Source organism: Dendrobates tinctorius, unplaced genomic scaffold (genome assembly GCF_039654945.1).
Source record: "Dendrobates tinctorius isolate UK_male_01 unplaced genomic scaffold, ASM3965494v1 ptg000236l, whole genome shotgun sequence".
Taxonomy (NCBI): domain Eukaryota; kingdom Metazoa; phylum Chordata; class Amphibia; order Anura; family Dendrobatidae; genus Dendrobates; species Dendrobates tinctorius.
Window position 1 is genome coordinate 2443404 of NW_027361903.1, and position 23135 is coordinate 2466538.

The following is a 23135-nucleotide window of genomic DNA, read 5'->3' on the forward strand; positions in this document are numbered from 1 at the left end:
GGAAGAGGATACTACAGACGGGTAATAATATACTATACTACAGGAAGAGGATACTACAGACGGGTAATATACTATACTACAGGAAAAGGGTACTACAGACGGGTAATAATATACTATACTACAGGAAGAGGGTACTACAGACGGGTAATAATATACTATACTACAGGAAGAGGATACTACAGACGGGTAATAATATACTATACTACAGGAAGAGGATACTACAGACGGGTAATATTATACTATACTACAGGAAGAGGATACTACAGACGGGTAATATACTATACTACAGGAAGAGGGCACTACAGACGGGTAATAATATACTATACTACAGGAAGAGGGTACTACAGACGGGTAATAATATACTATACTACAGGAAGAGGGTACTACAGACAGGTAATAATATACTATACTACAGGAAGAGGGTACTACAGACAGGTAATAATATACTATACTACAGGAAGAGGGTGCTACAGACGGGTAATAATATACTATACTACAGGAAGAGGGTACTACAGACGGGTAATAATATAGTATACTACAGGAAGAGGATACTACAGATGGGTAATAATATACTATACTACAGGAAGAGTGTACTACAGATGGGTAATAATATACTATACTACAGGAAGAGGATACTACAGACGGGTAATAATATACTATACTACAGGAAGAGGGTACTACAGACGGGTAATAATATACTATACTACAGGAAGAGGGTACTACAGACGGGTAATAATATACTATACTACAGGAAGAGGGTACTACAGACGGGTAATAATATACTATACTACAGGAAGAGGATACTACAGACAGGTAATAATATACTATACTACAGGAAGAGTGTACTACAGACGGGTAATAATATACTATTCTACAGGAAGAGGATACTACAGACAGGTAATAATATACTATACTACAGGAAGAGGGTACTACAGATGGGTAATAAGATACTATACTACAGGAAGAGGGTACTACAGACGGGTAATAATATACTATACTACAGGAAGAGGGTACTACAGACGGGTAATAATATACTATACTACAGGAAGAGGATACTACAGACAGGTAATAATATACTATACTACAGGAAGAGTGTACTACAGACGGGTAATAATATACTATTCTACAGGAAGAGGATACTACAGACAGGTAATAATATACTATACTACAGGAAGAGGGTACTACAGACGGGTAATAATATACTATACTACAGGAAGAGGGTACTACAGACGGGTAATAATATACTATACTACAGGAAGAGGGTACTACAGACGGGTAATAATATACTATACTACAGGAAGAGGATACTACAGACAGGTAATAATATACTATACTACAGGAAGAGTGTACTACAGACGGGTAATAATATACTATTCTACAGGAAGAGGATACTACAGACAGGTAATAATATACTATACTACAGGAAGAGGGTACTACAGACGGGTAATAATATACTACACTACAGGAAGAGGGTACTACAGACGGGTAATAATATACTATACTACAGGAAGAGGATACTACAGACAGGTAATAATATACTATACTACAGGAAGAGTGTACTACAGACGGGTAATAATATACTATTCTACAGGAAGAGTGTACTACAGACAGGTAATAATATACTATACTACAGGAAGAGGGTACTACAGACGGGTAATAATATACTATACTACAGGAAGAGGATGCTACAGACGGGTAATAATATACTATACTACAGGAAGAGGATAATAATGTAAGAGTGTGCAACATACAGGGATGGTAGCATACTGCAGTATCAGAGTATTACAGATAGTGGTAATAGTATACTAATAACACAGCAGAGTTTTTCAGATAGAGGAGATAATACAGCAATTTAGTTATACCGACATGGATAGTATACTGCTTTGAGAGAAGAGTACAGACATCGTTCACACTATATTTCAGTACGACAGTTCTAATGAAAAGTGCAATACAGTGCGAAGATAAATAATGCCACACTGCAATCACAGCTACTGTGCCCAGATAACCAATTCCATAGCACAATCACAACTACGGTGCTCAGATAAATTGTGCCACACCATAATGATGTCAGGAACCCCGCACTGCAGTTGCTCACTGAGCCAGTGCGTGTGTCCTGAGTAAAACAAACTGTGCTCAAAGATACCTGTGGGGCGGGGCAGCAGCCGTGAAGATGTGTGCTTCAGAAAAACAGGACCTGAAGCACCTGACTGCTGGGGGCGTGGTCTAAGCTCCAGAGAGCTAGGAGCTGCAGGGAAACTCCTAGAAGTGTAACTACGTGACAACGTTACCAAGGGGCATAGACAGGGACGTAAACCAGATCAGGCCGGGGTCAAAGCACGAGATAGCACGACAATACTAAAGGATTAGACAGAGCGGATAGTCAGGATGTAGCAATAGATCAGTAAACCAGAACGGGCCATAGATGGTACAATAGGGGCAAACTGTAATGGAGTAATGATAGCCAAGCCAGGAGGTCAGAACCGGAGAAGACAATAGTACCAAAACAAGAGACAGAGTACAGACTGATGGGACAGACTGGGTCATGCACGGGAAGCAAACAAGCAATGCAATGTACACGTACACCAGGGGGGTCGGTCAGACAAACAGCCAGAACAAGAATACAGCTGACAGGGAATCCTAGTCTGGAGTGAGCATAAATACCCCTCCCAGATCCAAAGGGAGGCCAGCAAAATTAACCCTGCAAGAGTAGGACATTAACTATGTCCTATACCATGAGAAATGATAGCTTCTCTTTCCAGATAAATAATGCCGCTCCACAATCACAGCTACTCTGCCCAGATATAGGTGCGTCTCACAAAACCCTAAAGTCATTATCTCAGTAAATTAGAATACTTTATAACACCGGCTTGAAAAATGATTGTAAAATGTGAAATGTTGTCCTACTGAAATGTATGATCAGTAAATGCACCCAATACTTGGCCGGGCATGGAGGCGACCAGCCTGTGGCACTGCTGAGATAATGACTTGTGGGTTCTCATTGGCTGTAAGCCATAATCATCAACATTACCTGAAATAAACCCGTGACATAGATCACTGTGTGTAATGACTCTATAGAATAGAGGAGAGTCACTTTTCGTACTGAAGAAGAGAAATAAATTCACTTTTTGATGATTTTCTAAATTTGTGAGAAGCACCAGTAAATAATGCCAGACCACGACCAGACAGCGCTGTCCAGTGCCCATATGAATGGCGCTTCATGATGACAGGAGAATGCATCCAGTGCACAGGTTGAGCACGGCATACTGCGCCCTGGTAGTAACTATATCCATACATCAATATCTGTGATCGGTTGCCCCCGTGTGCACTGACCATTAGCTGCCAGGCTGCGGAGACTGTGGGTGACCTGCACTCGTCAGTCCACGTTCACACGTTCAGCATTTGGTCAGTATTGTACATCAGTATTTGTAAGCCAACACCGTGCACGTCCTGACCGTGGCCTTACTGTGCAGGGTTGGAGGATGGCTCAGCGAGTGGCACAATGTTACCTCTGTAATGTGACGATGACGTCCCGCACCGCCGCTTCTGCCGCCTCTATATACAGCACTTCGTATTTTCCACATAGTTCACGAGGAAAGTCACCTGCATCCGCGCAGTGAGACACCTGCACATTGTTCTCCATGAAACGCAGCCGAATAAAGATAGACGGCTAATTACTATTCAAATCACTGATAATTAGAGACCGACAATAGTTCTGCACCAAAATAATTGCATCGAAACGTAATTAAAAAAAAATCAGCAAATTGGTGTTTGCTGAAAACAGAAGCGAGTGGAGGAACCATCGTGTCCCTGTGATTGATCTCCAGCGGGCGAAGGACAACTAGATTCATTCCATCTCATTCTATGTGGTGTGGAAAGAGCTGGAAAGATTAATGACCACCGAGACCCCAGTGCAGGACACAGAGACCCCCTGATTACAGCTCCTATTACAGTCAGTATACAACGTATGGAAAGATGAATCCGAGTGTTAGAACTGATATAGAGCAGCTGGGAGTCCAGGTGAGTGACGACCACCGGACGCCCACCGGGGACCACTGCTGCTACTGACTACTATTCACACATGTCCTGCTACTTATAGAGCAAATTACATCTGATTATCCATATGGACGATCTGGAATGTCGGCGATTTCCCCCTTTGGCAATCCCCTTCGGCTGGCGTTCTACAATCCTATTCCAGGTGTCATGACTCATCCTGATCACTTTTCTCCTCCATGGCTTGTAGGCTACATTGTGCTGCTGTGGCAAAGACGCCGACTAGTTGCTCTGTACGATCTGTTGGCTATAATTCTGCTCATTGCCCGGGATCTGAGGAGACGCGTGTAAAGATCAGACTCTACCATCCATGTATATTGGATCATGTTTGGGATACTGGCTCTAATGTTTTCAGGTGACTATGGCTTCACCTCTATATCTGTAGGTTCTCATTTGTAGCTACATATTCCACTACTGTTTGTGGTGTCCGCTAACATCTTTCATGCTCTATGATGCTTGGCGCCAATACATGACATATTCCACTACCTGTCCTCTCTCCTGGCGATAAGTCCAGATCCCGACAGGTATTTGGAGTTATGACAATTTGTGTCCTTTAATTGCTTCTGCCTGATATTGCGTCTAGACATGGATGCTCATTAAGGTGTCATCAGCTACCTACATGTCCATAGCATGGTGCTGTTTCTCAGGTTTGGTGCGCATGTGCCAGGGTTTACCAGATTCCCTGGCAGACTGATAACGCAACTGTGGCGCCCCTGAGGCTCAGTCGCCACAGAGGTACTGCACCTTCTCCTAAGGTGTGGTACCCCACCATCCAGGTAAAGTGGGAACTCCTTTCCAAGCTCCAACACTCGCACCCCACACAACAAGGTAGTTCTGCACAACCACATTGCGGCTCAGCGCTTAGAGAGTAGCAGAGCACCTCTGGTGGTTCCCTGCTTGGAACACTGGATGTGCTGGGAGGTGGGTGGAGTTAATATACATAAAAGAGTGGGAAAGTGTAGGATGTGAGGTTCAGTCTGACAGAAGGTCGGGCGGGTAGGAAGTCACTCAGACAGGAGTGAGGTCCCTGGAAGAAGGGATGGAGGAAGGAGTGCTGCAGCTGCCTCAGTGATCTGAGCCAGCTGGCACAGGAAAGGAAAAGAAGGAGAAAGATGTAGAACTGAAACCTAAGCTTCCATAAGAAAGAGAGACAAGTACGGAACGAAGGAGTAAGGAGAACAGAGAGGAGTTGTGGGTTGGAAGAGGAACCCTGCCTATAGGTTCTCAGCGCAAGGCCGGGGCCCGGTCCCCGAGGTAGTATGGACACTTATGGTTCTGCAGCAGACACCGGTGGCGTAGTTGGCTCTAAATGCACTACTCCCATCTAAGACTTGGGGCACAACAGCAATTGTATAGGGAGTCAGAACTCAGGAGAAGAGAGTCCCCGAAGCAGGCTACAGCTGTCTGCCGACAAGTAGAGTTCTTGGGAACATCTGTCAGGAGGAACTCCAGCGTACCACGGTACTAGGAGATCTTCACACTTAAAGGCGCTATAGAGGAGACGTTCAGGAAAGGCACATAAGTTGGCAGAGTGTTGGAGGGGAGCTTTCCATCTGGCCTGGGGGTTGACTGAGTCCCTGACCCGGAGGACAAGGCATAGAAGCGGGCACTACTGACTGTGAGTAAAGCTTTGGAACAACATGCCCTGGTGTCCTCCATTCCTTCCTGCGTCCGTCCGCCTGACACTGCTACATCCCCTGCACTGGACAATACACCATCTAAGTGTCACCACATCTACACTGCCCTGGGATAACAGCCCTGCCTGTGGAGGGCTATACCATCATTGCTGCACCACACCATCTGTCCCAGAGGATCTGTTTGCAGCGTTGGCTTAACACCTCCCTTGCCGAACACCACAGGTGGCGTCACGAACTATTCCATTCCATTAACTACATTCCCCCATTACTTGGGCACCCAGGGCCATGGACCGGGTCACCGCTGCTGTGACACATCCCGCTGACACCGGCCCGGTATCGAGTACCCCACAGCTCTGGGAGGGCGATCCACAACCGCGTTCAAAGTTACAGACAGCCGCATCCATCAGATCATCCCAGGTCATTTCCGGCCAGCGTGTGCGCACATGGTAAACTAGAAGCTGCGATCATCTGATCACTTATGCTATATACAGCAGGGCTGCAGCTGCTATGTGTAGCAGAAATGCTCATCTGCTATGAACGCCGACCACTGGATGGTGCTCATAGCAGAGTGGCAATGACAACCACAGGCGTCTCAGCAATCTCGAGACAGGGGCGCCAGAGGGCAGGACTAGTGATGCTCTTCAGACATGGCCATGTTAAACGCCACTGTCAGGGGTCTATCATATATCAACCCCTGGGGTCAGTAATTGAGAGGGTCAGTGGACGAGGTCTATCGTGGCAGTCTTTGATTGGTGGGTATTGTCGTGGAAGGCTTGAGTCATCATGGGATAGGCAAACTTTGTCCCCACATGTCACTGTCCGTCCAGTGATGGCACAGGTCCCGTCTCTTGTCATCTGGGGAATTCTTCAATAACAGCCTGTTGTAGCTTCTGGAGGAGGTCGTAGGTCACAGGTGGGTCCATGACAGAGGCCACTTGTGCAGCTGCCGCCCCGGCAGGGTTGTCTCATGGTTGATAAGCAGCAGATTTGGTCGGCCAGGTGATTGCCTTTAGCTGCAATTGAGTTGTCCTTTGCATGGCCTTTGACTCTCACTATGGCAATTTTCTCAGGTAAAAGTAGGGCCTCCGTCAGGCGTTGGACGGATTTATCATTCTGATAGGCTTAACCGCTGTTGTGAAGAATGATCAAGCTTTCCATAAAGGTCCATAGTTGTGAAAGCATAGTGGATGTCTGCATGAATGGTGGCAGTTTGGTCTTTAGCGTGTCTGCAGGCTTCTTCTAGGGCATGAAGGTCAGTTTCCTGGATGGACATGTGTGGGGGCAGCGGTTCCGCATTTATGGTTTCCTGGACCAACACTGCAGGCCCGGATTGGCAATATAACCAACCGGGCATTTTCCCGCTGGGCCGCTGTCACGTTTGCCAGCTGCTGCGGCCACTGTGGCTCCTGCCGCCGGCCCTCTGTGGGCACAGCGGTGATAGTTTCCAAGTTCCTCCCGCACTGCAGGGAGATAAGCCGCCAAGCCCCCATCCTCGCCCCCCATCCTCGCCCCCCATCCTCGCCCCCATCCTCGCCCCAGCATGAGACCCCCTCCCCCCCGCAGCCACTCACAGCGTCGCACTCGCTTGCCTGCTCCTCTGTTCGCAGGACCTGTGATGAGGTCACAGGAGGGGAGGAGTCAGGGGGGGTCACATGATCAGCAGCCTTTGTCCAGACCCCCGATCATGTCACCCCCTGACTCCGCCCCTCCTGTGACCTCATCACAGGTCCTGTGCGCTCAGCCTTGCCTCTACCGTCTGCAAGACTCTGCTTTGCTGTTGTCATGGTGCTGGTTGAGATATGTATGTGTGGGGTCAGGATTTACAGTGTGGATGTAGCAGAGCTGTGTGTGTACGAGGTGTACGGAGCGGAGCCGTGTGTGTACGAGGTGTACGGAGCGGAGCCGTGTGTGTACGAGGTGTACGGAGCGGAGCCGTGTGTGTACGAGGTGTACGGAGCGGAGCCGTGTGTGTACGAGGTGTACGGAGCGGAGCCGCGTGTGTACGAGGTGTACGGAGCGGAGCCGCGTGTGTACGAGGTGTACGGAGCGGAGCCGTGTGTGTACGAGGTGTACGGAGCGGAGCCGCGTGTGTACGAGGTGTACGGAGCGGAGCCGCGTGTGTACGAGGTGTACGGAGCGGAGCCGTGTGTGTACGAGGTGTACAGAGCGGAGCCGAGTGTGTACGAGGTGTACGGAGCAGAGCCGTGTGTGTACGAGGTGTACGGAGCAGAGCCGCGTGTGTACGAGGTGTACGGAGCGGAGCCGCGTGTGTACGAGGTGTACGGAGCGGAGCCGCGTGTGTACGAGGTGTACGGAGCGGAGCCGCGTGTGTACGAGGTGTACGGAGCGGAGCCGCGTGTGTGCGAGGTGTACGGAGCGGAGCCGCGTGTGTACGAGGTGTACGGAGCGGAGCCGCGTGTGTACGAGGTGTACGGAGCGGAGCCGCGTGTGTACGAGGTGTACGGAGCGGAGCCGCGTGTGTACGAGGTGTACGGAGCGGAGCCGCGTGTGTACGAGGTGTACGGAGCGGAGCCGTGTGTGTACGAGGTGTACGGAGCGGAGCCCTGTGTGTGCGAGGTGTACGGAGCGGAGCCGCGTGTGTGCGAGGTGTACGGAGCGGAGCCGTGTCTGTATGAGGTGTACGGAGCGGAGCCGTGTGTGTACGAGGTGTACGGAGCGGAGCCGTGTGTGTACGAGGTGTACGGAGCAGAGCCGTGTGTGTACGAGGTGTACGGAGCGGAGCCGTGTGTATACGAGGTGTACGGAGCGGAGCCGTGTGTGTACGAGGTGTACGGAGAGGAGCCGTGTGTGTACGGAGCGGAGCCGTGTGTGTGTACGAGGTGTACGGAGCGGAGCCCTGTGTGTGCGAGGTGTACGGAGCGGAGCCGTGTCTGTATGAGGTGTACGGAGCGGAGCCGTGTGTGTACGAGGTGTACGGAGCGGAGCCGTGTGTGTACGAGGTGTACGGAGCAGAGCCGTGTGTGTACGAGGTGTACGGAGCGGAGCCGTGTGTATACGAGGTGTACGGAGCGGAGCCGTGTGTGTACGAGGTGTACGGAGAGGAGCCGTGTGTGTACGGAGCGGAGCCGTGTGTGTACGAGGTGTACGGAGCGGAGCCCTGTGTGTGCGAGGTGTACGGAGCGGAGCCGCGTGTGTGCGAGGTGTACGGAGCGGAGCCGTGTCTGTATGAGGTGTACGGAGCGGAGCCGTGTGTGTACGAGGTGTACGGAGCGGAGCCGTGTGTGTACGAGGTGTACGGAGCAGAGCCGTGTGTGTACGAGGTGTACGGAGCGGAGCCGTGTGTGTACGAGGTGTACGGAGCGGAGCCGTGTGTGTACGGAGCGGAGCCGTGTGTGTACGAGGTGTACGGAGCGGAGCCCTGTGTGTGCGAGGTGTACGGAGCGGAGCCGCGTGTGTGCGAGGTGTACGGAGCGGAGCCGTGTCTGTATGAGGTGTACGGAGCGGAGCCGTGTGTGTACGAGGTGTACGGAGCGGAGCCGTGTGTGTACGAGGTGTACGGAGCAGAGCCGTGTGTGTACGAGGTGTACGGAGCGGAGCCGTATGTATACGAGGTGTACGGAGCGGAGCCGTGTGTGTACGAGGTGTACGGAGCGGAGCCGTGTGTGTACGGAGCGGAGCCGCGTGTGTATGAGGTGTACGGAGCAGAGCCGTGTGTGTACGAGGTGTACGGAGCGGAGCCGTGTGTATACGAGGTGTACGGAGCGGAGCCGTGTGTATACGAGGTGTACGGAGCGGAGCCGTGTGTGTACGAGGTGTACGGAGCGGAGCCGTGTGTGTACGGAGCGGAGCCGCGTGTGTATGAGGTGTACGGAGCGGAGCCGTGTGTGTGCGAGGTGTACGGAGCAGAGCCGTGTGTGTGCGAGGTGTACGGAGCAGAGCCGCGTGTGTGCGAGGTGTACGGAGCGGAGCCGCGTGTGTATGAGGTGTACGGAGCGGAGCCGCGTGTGTACGAGGTGTACGGAGCGGAGCCGCGTGTGTACGAGGTGTACGGAGCAGAGCCGCGTGTGTACGAGGTGTACGGAGCAGAGCCGCGTGTGTACGAGGTGTACGGAGCGGAGCCGCGTGTGTACGAGGTGTACGGAGCGGAGCCGTGTGTGTACGAGGTGTACGGAGCGGAGCCGCGTGTGTGTACGAGGTGTACGGAGCGGAGCCGCGTGTGTACGAGGTGTACGGAGCGGAGCCGCGTGTGTACGAGGTGTACGGAGCGGAGCCGCGTGTGTACGAGGTGTACGGAGCGGAGCCCTGTGTGTACGAGGTGTACGGAGCGGAGCCGTGTGTGTACGAGGTGTACGGAGCGGAGCCGTGTGTGTACGAGGTGTACGGAGCGGAGCCGTGTGTGTACGAGGTGTACGGAGCGGAGCCGTGTGTGTATGAGGTGTACGGAGCGGAGCCGTGTGTGTACGAGGTGTACGGAGCGGAGCCGTGTGTGTACGAGGTGTACGGAGCGGAGCCGTGTGTGTACGAGGTGTACGGAGCGGAGCCGCGTGTGTACGAGGTGTACGGAGCGGAGCCGCGTGTGTACGAGGTGTACGGAGCGGAGCCGCGTGTGTACGAGGTGTACGGAGCGGAGCCCTGTGTGTACGAGGTGTACGGAGCGGAGCCCTGTGTGTACGAGGTGTACGGAGCGGAGCCGCGTGTGTACGGAGCGGAGCCGCGTGTGTACGAGGTGTACGGAGCGGAGCCCTGTGTGTACGAGGTGTACGGAGCGGAGCCCTGTGTGTACGAGGTGTACGGAGCGGAGCCGTGTGTGTACGAGGTGTACGGAGAGGAGCCCTGTGTGTACGAGGTGTACGGAGCGGAGCCCTGTGTGTACGAGGTGTACGGAGCGGAGCCGTGTGTGTACGAGGTGTACGGAGCGGAGCCGTGTGTGTACGAGGTGTACGGAGCGGAGCCGTGTGTGTACGAGGTGTACGGAGCGGAGCCGCGTGTGTACGAGGTGTACGGAGCGGAGCCCTGTGTGTATGAGGTGTACGGAGCGGAGCCCTGTGTGTACGAGGTGTACGGAGCGGAGCCGCGTGTGTACGAGGTGTACGGAGCGGAGCCGTGTGTACGAGGTGTACGGAGCGGAGCCGTGTGTGTACGAGGTGTACGGAGCGGAGCCCTGTGTGTACGAGGTGTACGGAGCGGAGCCCTGTGTGTACGAGGTTTGCGGAGCGGAGCCGTGTGTGTACGAGGTGTATGGAGCGGAGCCGCGTGTGTACGAGGTGTACGGAGCGGAGCCCTGTGTGTACGAGGTGTACGGAGCGGAGCCGTGTGTGTATGAGATGTATGAGGTGTACGGAGCGGAGCCCTGTGTGTAAGAGGTGTACGGAGCGGAGCCGTGTGTGTACGAGGTGTACGGAGCGGAGCCGCGTGTGTACGAGGTGTACGGAGCGGAGCCGTGTGTACGGAGCGGAGCCGCGTGTGTGCGAGGTGTACGGAGCGGAGCCGCGTGTGTGCGAGGTGTACGGAGCGGAGCCGCGTGTGTGCGAGGTGTACGGAGCGGAGCCGCGTGTGTGCGAGGTGTACGGAGCGGAGCCGCGTGTGTGCGAGGTGTACGGAGCGGAGCCGCGTGTGTGCGAGGTGTACGGAGCGGAGCCGCGTGTGTGCGAGATGTACGGAGCGGAGCCGCGTGTGTGCGAGGTGTACGGAGAGGAGCCGCGTGTGTGCGAGGTGTACGGAGCGGAGCCGCGTGTGTGCGAGGTGTACGGAGCGGAGCCGCGTGTGTACGAGGTGTACGGAGCGGAGCCGCGTGTGTACGAGGTGTACGGAGCGGAGCCGCGTGTGTACGAGGTGTACGGAGCGGAGCCGCGTGTGTACGAGGTGTACGGAGCGGAGCCGCGTGTGTACGAGGTGTACGGAGCGGAGCCCTGTGTGTACGAGGTGTACGGAGCGGAGCCCTGTGTGTACGAGGTGTACGGAGCGGAGCCCTGTGTGTACGAGGTGTACGGAGCGGAGCCGCGTGTGTACGAGGTGTACGGAGCGGAGCCCTGTGTGTACGAGGTGTACGGAGCGGAGCCCTGTGTGTACGAGGTGTACGGAGCGGAGCCGCGTGTGTACGAGGTGTACGGAGCGGAGCCCTGTGTGTACGAGGTGTACGGAGCGGAGCCCTGTGTGTACGAGGTGTACGGAGCGGAGCCACGTGTGTACAAGGTGTACGGAGCGGAGCCGCGTGTGTACGAGGTGTACGGAGCGGAGCCCTGTGTGTACGAGGTGTACGGAGCGGAGCCGTGTGTGTATGAGATGTATGAGGTGTACGGAGCAGAGCCCTGTGTGTACGAGGTGTACGGAGCGGAGCCGTGTGTGTACGAGGTGTACGGAGCGGAGCCGCGTGTGTACGAGGTGTACGGAGCGGAGCCGTGTGTACAAGGTGTACGGAGCGGAGCCGTGTGTGTACGAGGTGTACAGAGCGGAGCCGCGTGTGTACGAGGTGTACGGAGCGGAGCCCTGTGTGTACGAGGTGTGCGGAGCGGAGCCGTGTGTGTACGAGGTGTACGGAGCGGAGCCGCGTGTGTACGAGGTGTACGGAGCGGAGCCCTGTGTGTACGAGGTGTACGGAGCGGAGCCGTGTGTGTATGAGATGTATGAGGTGTACGGAGCGGAGCCCTGTGTGTACGAGGTGTACGGAGCGGAGCCGTGTGTGTACGAGGTGTACGGAGCGGAGCTGCGTGTGTACAAGGTGTACGGAGCGGAGCCGTGTGTACGAGGTGTACAGAGCGGAGCCGTGTGTGTGCGAGGTGTACGGAGCGGAGCCGTGTGTACGAGGCGTGTCCTCCTCCGACAGCGCAGACAGCAGGATCACCTTGGAATCAGGGATGCCGGCCATGTGAGTGGATCATGATAGGTCCTGCACCGGGAGGCTCAGGTGGGCACTACAATAGGAGCCGGACTGCTATAGTATCTTTATAGAATCTTTCTTTATTTCTTTCTCTCTTTTTCTTTCTTTCTCTCTCTGTTCTTTCTTCCCCTCTTTCTTTCTTTTTCTTTCCTCTCTTTCTCTCTGTTCTTTCTTTCTTTTCTTTCCCCTCTTTCTTTCTCTGTCTCTCACTGTTCTTTCTTTCCCCTTTCTTTCTCGCTCTCTCTGTTTTCTTTTTTCTCTTTCTCTCTGTTTTCTCTCTTCCTTAGTGCCAGTCAGTGTGCCCATAATGCCAGCCACTGTGCCCTCAGTACCAGTCAGTGTGATCAGCAGTGCTGAATGGGTGCGATTAGGCGTGGACATGGGTGTGACTAGTTGTGAAATGGGTGTGGCTGGGCGTGGCAGTCTTCGTCCATCTTTCCCTTCTTCAAAAGTTGGGAGGTATGATAGGGGCAGCTATGACCAGGGGGTCTGGTTGCCCAATAGAGAGCAGTTCTGCCAGGAATTCTGTAATCATGCATACAAAAGGGGACAGAGATTTGGGAGGAGTACTGTACCTAAAAGCAATAAATAGGACTGAGCTGAAATACTGGGCACAGCTGTGACTACATGTTATATAGTCGTGTTAATCTCCTCTCACTTCTTGTAGCCTACAAGTGTACAAAGATATTATATAGTCACCATGTGACTAGTGGCCTGTGTAACTTCAAATGCCAGGGCTGAATTTTAGTCCCAGTCCGGCCCTGACCAACAGCATATCCACTGTAGAACCGACCGGCCATCCACGCCATACTGCGATCCATCCACAAAGAGCCAATGGTCTGGGTTATGTAGAGGGACATCGGCAACATGACTGAAATGCCCCCATCTTGAGAGACAAACAGTGAGGGAGAAAGTTAAGACAATTACAGCAGCAAATCATTTATGGCCCTGATTCCCCACAAAGAGACTGGAGAAGTAAAACGGGGCTTATCATGCTGCGCTCTGCTGCAGCGCCAGTGTGCATACTTAGCATAGGACATTTCATTGCCCTTGATCTACATAAGAGGGGCTCTGGACCAGGCTTTTGCATTATCAGAGCTGGCAATATGACTTTGATACTCTGAGTGGGACATTATTAGTGGCTCTATAATCGCAGGCTTTAAACCTTAACTTTGCCATAGCCGGGTATAATACTTTTACTGATTCAGTAGCATCCTGTTGGATATCTTGAAGGATGGCTGTCTGGGAGGCTAATCTGTTCCTCTAAATCTCACCAGCAACAGCAAAGAGCAGCACTATTTTTTATTAATCTCTGTAACAAATGACATGGGAAACATTTCAGGGTCTGGCCTTCTACTCCATCATGGCCAGCATTTCACTAGGATCCCAGGGACGCCATACACCCTCCTGGGGCTCTACAATAACTGGTCCCCTAGGCTGGGATTTAAGGTCTGGTGGCTATAACCCGGGTGAGCACTGCGGGGCGTGGCTGTAAGGGGGTGAGATATGATGTCTTTAGTCATGGGTAAGTGTAGTTCTGTTGTGAGCCACTAGATGGGGGCATACTAGTGGGCTCTATAGATATAGCTGATAGGATGCTCATAGAGGGTTAAGAGTAGGAGGGGCTGCCGGGTAGTAAGCGGGGACCTCGGAGGAAATTAGGTCAGATGGGGCCAGGGTACCTTAGTGTCCACATGGGCTATAGGCCCGGACAGCTTGGCAGCCACGCAACGTTCAAGTGCTGCAGCCCACGTTATCCACGGCCACTGTGTGTCACATCAGTGGGCCAGTACAGAAACGGATAGATGTGGCAACTTGTCACCTGGGCCGATGCTTTTAGGGCAGGAGTCGGCTGGACAGATGAAGTAAAGGAAGCTGGGACTTCGACGAGTTCAGTACAGACAGGCCGGATGCTTTACCAGAGGCAACCATATTTGATGACTAATGATTTCGAGTCTGGGGCGAAACAGGCAGAAGGAAGCGTCATCGTGATGTCAGTCCAGAAAGGAACTGGGAAGCGGTCTGGGACAGTGCGGTCCGGCCGTGTACTGCACAGAAGCGACAGCCAGAATGGGAAAGATGAGGAGACAAGTATATGTCTTGATGTATCAGCTGTGGATGTAACGTGTGAAATACTCAGTAAAGAAAGTGTTAAAGTTGACTTGGACTGTGTCTCCATTGTTGGGGGTCATCAGGAAGAGGGACCGTTATCGCCTGGGAAGTGCCCAGAGGAAGCTGATTCTGAAGATGCAGGTATGCAGAAGAGAAGAGCACATATTTCTGTAGGGGAAGGACTGGACATGGGTATAGCAGTAATTCAGGTCACGACTACAGTCCTGTCCCTCCCTTACATAGCATTTGGGGCACTGGCCAGGCGGGCCACACTACGGATCCTAGCAATCCTAGCTTAGCAGTAGAAGGTTTAATAGTTCCTATGTTAAAACAGGGGGCACCACACACCCGACAGGTCTCCACCCGAACTAAGGGCACCGTTACATTTAGCGATGCACCAGCGATCCTGACCACGATACGACCCGGTCAGGATCGCTGGTGCATCGCTAAATGGTCGCTAGTGATCTGCCACACAGGCAAATCTCACCAGCGACGCACCAGCGCTTGTTACTTGTCAGACGCGGCGATGATGATGTCCTCCGCCCGCGTGCACGCGTCGCTTGCCGGCCACACACAGCTAGATTGCTGATGCGTCATAAAATTGGTGACTTATCAGCTATCTCGCTAGCGATCTTAGTGTGAAGGACCCCTTATCACCATGTTTTTCTTCCTTCACATCACCTCTAATTACACAGAGGTTTTTTTCATTATCTCACTGCCTTTAGACAAACAAAAAGAGACTGACTGTTCTCAAGTCACCAGAGATCCCAACCCAGATCTGAGCACAGTGCAGAGGATCAGAGACCGGTCTGCCTGTCTTGGTGCGCACGTGGTTTGACCACCCTGTGTCTCCGCACTCGGAACCACATTGAGAATCTGGGAGCGCACAGAACCCGCGCTCACCAGGTCACACACCGCCTCCCCTTTCCTCGCTTGCTGTCACAGATGCGACGGGTGATCCCGAAAGAGAGACAACACTCTCAAACACACATAATCTGACAGATGAATGAACACAGAAAACTGAGCGTCCTCTGTAACTGGGATTTCCGTGTCAGACCTTGTGCACAGTGCAAGGGTTTGAAGAGGTGCCTGCTCATTTCTTGCACCCTCGTGGTTCGACCATACTATGCTCCGCATTCAAGACTCTCAAGACACAGAACCTTGCGCTCAACATACCACATATCACCTCATCTACTCCTGCTTGCTACGACACAGGCAAAACTCAGATAGCCCAGAACAGTGATGAGACTCAAATTCAAAGAAGCTTTATTGGCAGGACTAAATACACATTAGTTTTGCCAAAGCAAGTGTACAAAAGGGAATAGGGATAGGGACTGTAGGGATTTTGGGAAGGGACTGTAGGAAAGGTGGGTGGGGGCAGATCCAGGATGGGGCTATAGAAGTCCATGGCATAGGGAAGGTGGATGGGGCAGATCCAGGATGGGGCTATAGAAGTCCATGGCATAGGGAAGGTGGATGGGGGCAGATCCAGGGTGGGGGCTATAGAAGTCCATGGCATAGGGAAGGTGGATGGGGGCAGATCCAGGGTGGGGGCCATAGAAGTCCTTGGCATATCATAGTTCTCTTTCTCGCAGCCTATGTTATGCGCTCACATATTGCGCCGCTATCTCCACTGCTCTCTCTTCTTCCCCCAGCAGGATATATGTTTTCTCTTCCTCCTTCATGGTGATGAAATCCGGGAAGAGATGTGAGAGTCTCCTGGGCCTTCTGGTCACAGTGTTGGCACAGTCTTTCCTCCCTGGGCTTGTAGCTCTGCCTGTGTCGGCAGGATTAGATGGCCAGACTGTGGGCACTGAGTCTCAGGATTTTGCGGTCTCTGGGGTCTGGGAGTTTCTCCAGATATGGGGCCAGTCTGTAGTCTCTCTGTAGACTCCGGTACATGGTCAGTTTCTGTGAGCTGATGATGTCGTTCTTCCAGTCACTTACGTACCTCTCCTGGCCTTCGTCTACCATCTTCCTGATTCTGGCTTTTGTCAGGTTGCTGTGGTGTTCTGGTCAGGTTGGGTTTGGGTGAGTTGTTCCGAGGGTCCTGGTTTTTCTGTTTCCCCTACATGTGTCAGGGCTTTATGGTCATGGAAGCTTGGATTGCTCCTACGTAGGTGAGCCCGGAATGACAGTGCCCTCTTTAGAACCGTTAGGTGTAGAGGGAATCTGCCCAGCTCAGCCCGGCAAGCACTGTTGGAGGTGCTCCGATGGACTTGGAGAAGGTGCTTGCAGAATTCTAGGTGGAATATTTCTGTTGGGCAGGAATCCCACCTTGACCAGTCTGGGTAGGTGTGAGGACCCCAGACTTCGCTGCCATCCATATAAGAGGATTGGGGTGATGATAGAGTCAAAGATTTTTAACCAGACCCTCGCTGGTGGCTTCAGATGGTAGAGTTTCCTTCGGATGGCATAGAAGGTTTTGCAGGCCTTGTCTTTCAGGGTCTCTATGGCTTGTTTGAAGCTCCCTGACAGGTGAATCTCTAGGCCCAGGTAGGTATATTTGTCCGTTCCTGTAAGGGCGCAGTTGTTGAGGACAAATGAAGGGTGCTGGTCTGATTTTCTCTTTCTTTTCTGGAACACCATGATGTTGGTTTTCTTTAGGTTGACCGGTAGTGCCCAGGTGGAGCTGAATTTCTCTAAGATTTTAAGGTTTTCTTGGAGGCCTTTCTCGGTTGGTGACAGAAGCAGCAGGTCATCTGCATACAGCAGGAATTTCATCTGCGCATTGTGGAGGGTGAGACCTGGTGCTGTGGAGATTCCAGAGCGGTAGCCAGCTCATTGATGTAAATGTTGAAGAGCGTTGGGCTTAGGCTGCAGCCTTGTCTGACTCCCCGCCTCTGCTGGAAATAAGCCGTTCTTCTGCCGTTCACACTCACACTGCAGAGGTTCTCGGTGTAGGAGCTTTTGATAACATCATAGGTCTTTCCTCCTATTCCGCTCTGCAGCAGTTTCAGGAATAAGCCTGGGTGCCACACCGAATCAAAGGCCTTTTTAAAGTCCACGAAACAGGCGTATATCTTCCCGTTCTTTGTATTGTGGACGTGTCTCTGAATGAGGCTGTGCAGGGTGTAGATGTGGTCCGTAGTGCGGTGGTTTGGCATGAACCCTGCTTGACTCTTGCTGAGGACGTTGTGCTCGGTGAGGAAACTGAGGATCCTCTTGTTCAGGATGCTGTTGAACAGTTTTCCCAGGTTGCTGCTGACACATATTCCTCTGTAGTTGGCTGGGTCATACCTGTCCCCATTCTTGTGGATGGGTGTGATGAGGCCTTGGTTCCAGGTACCAGGGAAGTAGCCGGCACTTAGCACAATATTGAAGAGTTTAACCATTGCGGCCTGTATTTCTGGTGGGCTGTACTTCAGCATTTCTGGTAGGATTCCGTCCAGGCCACCGGCTTTTCTACATCTTATGGAAGAGATTCTCTCTGCTACTTCCTGTAATGTAATAGGTGCATCCACGGGGTTTTGGAAATTTTTTTCTTTTTCCTCCATTGCTTTTAGTTTTGCCATTATGCTTTCCTGTTCTTGGCTTAGTTCTTCCTTTGGAAAGTCTTTATAGAGGTCTCTGAAGTACTGGAGCCAGATGTTGCCATTTTGGATATGGATGTTGTTTTTCTTGTCTTTTGTGCCCATGTGGTTCCATAGTTCCCAGAAGGAGTTGTCTTGGAGGGCGTCTTGGAGTTGGTTAAGATTGGTGGAGATGTAACTCTGCTTCTTCCTCCTGAGGATGGTTTTGTACTGCCTTTGTATGGTTTCATAGGCTTCCCTCAGACCCGGGTGGTTGGGGTCTCTGTGTTTCTTGTTTGAGGCTGTTCTCAGGGTCTTCCGTACGGCTTTTCATTCTCTGTCAAACCATCCATTGATCTGTTTTTCTTTTGGTCTCTTGTAGTTGACTTTTTTAAGGTCGGACAGTCTGGCCATTGCATAAAATATATTGTTGAGGTCTTTTGCAGCTTGACTCACTCCCTTTGGGTTAGGCTGGTACTCGTAGTTGTAGAAGGAAAACAGACAGGAAAAGGGTGTGGCACAAGTCCTGAACAGCAATGGTGTCAGTCTGAGATTGGTCCATGTTAAGTCCACTCCATATATAGTGTAATCAATTCACATTCCAAGGATTTATTCCAGGGCGTTGTTCCAGCATATAGACGCCATCTTGCCACACTACATCTGAACTACCTTATGTAAGGTTAATAATTGATTTCATTAGCCATTCTCTCCTTCACACAAGCCCATTTAATAATAATTCAATTAAATTTAATTTATTAATTAACAGCCCCCAGCTGTCTGCTTTGTTTTAGCTGATTTAAAACAGGGGGACCACATGTTTTTTAGGTTACCCCCTCATTTTTTATAACCAGCAAAGGCAAAGCAGACAGTAGGGGTCTGATATTAATAGGCTCGGAAGGTCTATTGGCTCCTTCCCAGCATAAGACCAACTCAAAGCTGTCTGCTCTCCCTTAGTTAGTTATTAATAGTAGGTGAGATTACATGTTGTTGTTTTTTAGGGTCATTTATTTATTAACAAGTTCAGTAAACTACACACTTAAGGACTGCTCCACTCCTCCACTTGGTCCTCCACCTTCTGGTTCAAGATTACTATTTTTTATATTTTTTTTTATGTTATATTATTTTAAATTATTTAACTATCTACATTTGTTTGCAGGGCAATTGTCCTGCTTTTACCCCATTTTGCTTCCTTTTGAAGCCCCCTAGCCCTTACTACGACAATATTATTGTCATTATACAGCACCAAAATTTGTGTTCCCATGTACTTCTATGGGGTTGGAGTTCAGCTTCATATTCAGATAAAGCTCTGGTACCCGAACTGGACATCGGACTAAAGTTCAGCCGAACCCAAAGAATCCGAACTTCCACGGGTCCACTCATCCCTACTCCCAGACCTCCAGGCTCCCTGAGACTCAGAGCAGGGACCATTATCTATGATTTGTAAAGGACTAAATCAGAGTTCTCCGATCACGGCCGTCGCAGTGGTAGCAAAGCTTAATACTGTCCGTCCTGTGGCCGTTAGCGGCAGAAAAAAGGGTTTATTATATGAATCTTGAAAGTTGAGGCTCTCAAAGAGGTTCTCCACTTTTTTTTATCAAAGATGGCCAGTGGCAATGGATGTGTAAAATAAAGACCCTGATATTCTGGTGGGCTCTGGGATGAAGTCCTGTCCATCAATCAGGAAGGACAGGGCAGTACAAAGCAGGATACAGAGGCAAAAGTCAGGGAACACACCAGGTCATACACAGCAGAGCTCACAGGCACAGAGGCAGAACGTTTACGGACGAGTAACCTGGGTCAGCAACCACAAACCGAGTATACGGAAGTATCACCGACATCAAATCCAGGAATTGTCAACATTAAACAGCCGCCTCCGAACCAAAGAGAGGAGAACTAGAATTAACCCTGACCTGACCGGGATGGAGGCGGAACCATCCTGTCCAGAGTCATGACAGATGAGTTGTCTTCACTTCTGGTCCTGGTGGAGACCACCAGAGCAGCACCCTTCATTCTTTACTTTATAGTCTTCCCTTCCTTCTGTAAGGGTGATGAGCAGTGGTTGCCAGATTCCTACCCCTGAAGACACCACTCACGTCATGTGTATTGTATAAAGTGAATAGTGAGATAAAAGGAGAGATACAGGGCGCATCCACTGTGTGAAATCCGTATAAAACAATTAAAATTGTGGAACAGTAAGGAAGGTGCTCACCTATTGGGGTTGTGAGGAAGTCACAACACCCATGAACGCTTAAGAAGCAGCAGCAAGTCTGCACAGGGTCCTAGGACAGAATTGCAGAAATGACGTGGAAGTGCAATAAGGACTGCGCTTGCTTCTGGTAGAGTAAAGGGTTCTTTATTCAGCCTAATGAATAAAGAACCCTTTACTCTACCAGAAGCAAGCGCAGTCCTTATTGCACTTCCACGTCATTTCTGCAATAAAGTGAATAGTGTCATGCATTTTTTTTATATATAATCTGTCATGTGATGTGTTTGTCTATGCAGTGTGTATAAGCAGTGTAACGGTAACGCCTAGGGTTGGTGGTGTACCACATAGGGTAAAACATAGTGTAGGGCTTAGGACATAACTAGGGCAGGATAAGATAGTGACAGTAGGTAGATAATGATGTTAGGAAAGGAAATAGTTAATGTTTGGGACTAGCCCACAGTGGGAAGGAAGGACTGTGTAGGAAAACAGTGGGAAACCTCTTGATAGTTAAGGCCCCGTCACACATAGCAATCTCGCTAGCGAGATCGCTGCTGAGTCACAACTTTTGTGACACAACAGCGATCTCCCCAGTGAGATCGCTGTATGTGACAGCGATCAGCGACCGGCCCCCCTGCCGGTATCGCTGATCGCTGCAAGAAACCTCTGGACATTTTTTTCGTCGCTGATCTCCTGCTCGTCAGCACGCATCGCTGTGTGTGACAGGCGGGAGACCAGCGATCAGCTGTAAAATAATAAAAAAAATAAAAAATATTGTTATTATTCTCACCTTCCGGCGTCCCGCGCAGCATTCCCGCCTCTCTCCACGCTTCGGTCCCAGTAATCCTTTGCAAGAATGACCGCGAGACTTCGCGATCACGCGAGAACGGACATCATCGCTCGCAAAGGCTTACTGGGACCGGGAGCGTGGAGAGAGGCGGGAAGGCTGCGTGGGACGTCGGAAGGTGAGAATAACAGTATTTTTTATTTTAATTCTATTTTTTACAGGGATATGGCATCAGCGCTAACGAGCACAGCGACGCCGGGCGCTCGGCATCACTGTGCTGATCGCTGGTGAAGCTGTCTGTGTGACAGCTCACCAGCGATCACATAGCGACTCACCAGCGATCCTGACACGTTGATATCGTTGTCGGGATCGCTGGTAAGTTGCTATGTGTGACTCCAGCTTTAGACATGCCCAATGTCAAGATTGTGTAAGACGCAAGGGCTAGACAGCAAGGAAAGTACACAGTGTTCTGGGCAGTACTGAAATCCCTGCGCGAATATAATCCTGTAACGTCTGGTGCTGTGGCGAGCACACTAACCCCTTCCATACGGAGGAAGACTGACGTGGAGACGTGTGTGGGAGAAGTAATGGTCTTCGGACGCACTGCAGGACTGGGATGGGAATCCCTGGGACTGACGGATAAAGGGCCGGCAGGGATAGTCCAGGTAGAACGAGCGGTAAGTATTGCAGTGTACTCGGCTGTGGATGCGGAAAGTGCGAGGCCGAGGCTGCGGGCTGTGATATGCTGTACACGCACTGCTGAATAAAGTATTTGTGATGAAAAGAACGGGATGCCCCCTGATCCATGTGCGTCAGCTCCTGAGACCGAAGAGCTGGAGAGAGCAGAGGCCTACAGGTGAGTGCAGCGCGCCCCACATCACAGCACATCTAATCTCTACAAAGTGCCAGGGCGACATGCTCGCCACCAACACCGCCCTCTGGCACCTTACGCCTCTGCCCCTTTAATAAATCTTCCCTGCGAGTCTAATATGGCACAAATGTCACGAATAAAACATTTTGCTCCATTTTGCCTTATAAATCACATTCTGACCCCTAAACTGTCGGCTTGAAGAGAATCTGATTGGTGCAGATGATTGTGCCGGTGCTGATTGAGCCGATGATTGAATTGTCACGAAGTTTTAACGCAACAATGTCATGAGATATATAACCCCACGACCTTTGTTTCCACTTTCAGTTCTGGTTAGGAACTTGCAGCTCACTGGCACCCCCTTACCCTCAGGTCAGTCAGGGAACTGCACCTAGGATAAGTAGTCACTGGAAAGGCTTCCTTGTTGCATCCTGGTTATTGGGCACTCTGCAGTGAGGGCGGTATGTATATCACCAGCCCCAGGTAAAGAACATACACATACACCCCCCTATCCATCACTGTCAGGGTTCCCCAATACTCCCAGGATGTTTTGCTGCCACCAGTTTCTTGTTTGATATGAAAGACTATATCGGGTCAGGAACCCACCCACATGTAGTGCATTTTGCCACTGAGTACGTGTCGGTTCGTTCATAGAGCAAAAAGAACAAAACTAGTAAATTTATAAGTTTACTCCAGAAAATATAGGCAGTGTTTACAAAAAAATACAAAAGATATTACAAAAGAGACAAAATACAGTATGTACAGACAGTTACAAATAAAAGGGATTAAAATAAGAAACTTACTCTATCTCAGTCATCATACCTGTGTGTCGATAAAGGGGAGGAAAACCTTCCCAAGGAAAATGGTTCATCAGCACAGAATGATGTTAGCTGGTTCTCAGAGCATCTGACACCTCCCCAAGGGAGCGTCTGGAATTTATGCTTTGCCCAGAACCAAGGGACTCCCCCCTTGCTGACCTCACTGTGATATAGGACATGCGCCCCTTTAGAAAAGTTATTCAAACTCCTATCTTTCCAAATCTTTGGCTGGGGAGCTCACAGGGTGACGGTAGGGGTATTCTATTTTCTCCTGTGTCGTGACCATTCTTTTGAGACCACATATGACATG